We start from the raw sequence: 2,792 nt of genomic DNA on the forward strand, positions 1-2,792 counted from the left end.
CAGCGTTTTGCTTCGTATAAGATCTCCCTTGTACCAGACGGTATGGCGATGTTAGCAACCTCATCAAAATAGCGTCTTAAGGATATCGAATTCCGGGTACTTTGAGAGAGGGGGGGGAGGGGGTCATTGCCCTTAGTGGTACTCTCTGGAATCTTCCTTACTGTTCATTCTAATTCATTCTTCATTCTAATTTATTTGTCACAGCGCGCGCGCGCGTGTGTATTTGTGAGTGTGTGTGTGTGTGTTTGTAGAGATAGACATACAGGGAAACAGACTAATGAATAGACCTAAAATATAGATTATCCTAATAGGTGGATAGATAGATAAAAATAACACATAGATAGACAGTAGATAGGGAGATGGGTAGATGAATAGCCAGAAAAATGGTTAAAGGATGAATGTATAATAACAATGTTAATAATCATGTTAATAATTATAACATAATGATAATAAAAACGTTAACAATAAGAAAATGGAGGGAAATGAGATAGTGATTTTGACATTTATATTATAAATCGAATAAAGTGTTTATTCCACGTTTCATCTGTACTTACATATTCAACATATACCCCTTTCTCATAATATTCCTCAGTACTAGGCCTTATACTTGAGTCTCTGGGGCATAGAATTCAAGGAGTTAGCTTCGGTCATTCTCTCTCTCTCTCTCTCTCTCTCTCTCTCTCTCTCTCTCTCTCTCTCTCTCTCTCTCTCTCTCTCTCTCTCTCTCTCTCTCTCTCTCTCTCTCTCCCTCTCCCTCTCCCTCTCTCTCTCTCTCTCTCTCTCTCTCTCTCTCTCTCTCTCTCTCTCTCTCTCTCTCTCTCTCTCTCTCTCTCTCTCCTCTCTCTCTCTCTCTCTCTCTCTCTCTCTCTCCTCTCTCTCTCTCCCTCCCTCCCTCCCTCCCTCTCTCTCTCTCTCTCTCTCTCTCTCTCCCTCTCTCCCTCTCCTTCTCCCTCTCCCTCTCTCTCTCTCTCTATCTCTCTCTCTCTCTCTCTCTCTCTCTCTCTCTCTCTCTCTCTCCCTCCCTCCCTCTCTCTCTCTCTCTCTCTCTCTCTCTCTCTCTCTCTCTCTCTCTCTCTCTCTCTTCCTCTCTCTCTTCAAGCCCCTGACAGAGATGAATGGCCTTTAAATCAGCACCAGAAATGTGAGTGTGCGAGATGATATCAGCACACGCAAAATCCACCTTTTTGGACGATAGGGAAAGAGCATGGGTCTGTGATGTGACTTACTAAACGGAACTACGATTAAAAGAAAAAAGAAAAAAAAGTAAAATAATTTTTAAAAAAAATCATGGTATCTCTACTTTGTTTTTCTTTTTTTTCTTTTTTTTGAGGCAAGGAGCAAGGGTCTGGGATCTGACTTAGTAGCTGGAACTATGAGTAAAAAAAAAAAAAAAAAAGAAAAAAGAAAAGAAGGTATCTGTACTTTGTTCTTATCTTTTCGTCACTCAGCCACTCGTAAAAAAGGGGCTACGGGTGGTCAGCAAGAGGATTTTTTATTCGTATTATGAGGATATATGAGGTAGGTTTAATTTTACAAAGACACACACATACATACATACATTCATACATACATACAAACATACAAAAAGGCACACACACACACACACAACATAGACAAACACATATACAAACACACTCATACAGACACACATGCTCACACATACATACATACATACATACGCACGCACGCACACAAACATAGGCACGCATACAGACTCGCACATACACACACACACACACACAAACACACACACACACACACACACACACACACAAACACACACACACACACATACACAAACACATACACACGCACACACACACATACACACACACAGGACACATGGAGACATGAAAAACCCCGGCTGATGAAAAATGTGTGAAACAAATACACCGAGGTCAAGGTCGCAATCAGTTTTTAAAATATAAATCATAATCAACAAATTAATGAATAAATTAGTAAATATATAAGTTCATGGTTGATCGCCCAGTCAGGCCTGATGTGGAATGTAATGGCTGAATAATATACATATATATATATATATATATATATATATATATATATATATATATATATATATATATATAAATATATATATATATATATATATATATGTATGTATATATATATATATACATTCATATATATATATATATACATTCATATATATATATATATATATATATATATATATATATATATATATATATCAGGGCCGGTCATCGTGACGTTAATCGAGCTGTCACGTGATCAGGCTTAGTCACTGATAGGCTAAATCTACGTTATGACGTATTAGTCTGTCTCGAACATCGTCTCTCTTCCTCGATTTATATAATATTCGCATCCTTTTTCCTCCGTTTCTGTGAAACATTGACATAGTAAATAGTTGCATCATTTTTGGATGTGCAAATAAACAACAAAAGGGTTCAACTTCAAGTTTTGATCGTCAAAACTCGAAAAATAATATATATATATATATATATATATATATATATATATATATATATATATATATATATATGTATGTATATATATATATATATGGCTTGCATCAACACAAACATGTGGGGGCTTTTGACAAATCGCAGGAAAATAAGTGTCGGCTATTTTCACAAGGAAAGATAGCATCCCCTCCAACTCAGCGTAGATGTACCTAAACAAAGGTTGGGAAACATCAAATGGGAAGACATGAAAGTAGTTAGTCTAAATCTTTTCATGGTATCTTATTACTCAAACCAGACTTATGATTATTAATGCGTGTAAATGCAAATTCAACCTTTAAGAAAAAATTG

The sequence above is a fragment of the Penaeus vannamei genome, chromosome 6 (assembly GCF_042767895.1).
Source record: "Penaeus vannamei isolate JL-2024 chromosome 6, ASM4276789v1, whole genome shotgun sequence".
Lineage (NCBI taxonomy): Eukaryota > Metazoa > Arthropoda > Malacostraca > Decapoda > Penaeidae > Penaeus > Penaeus vannamei.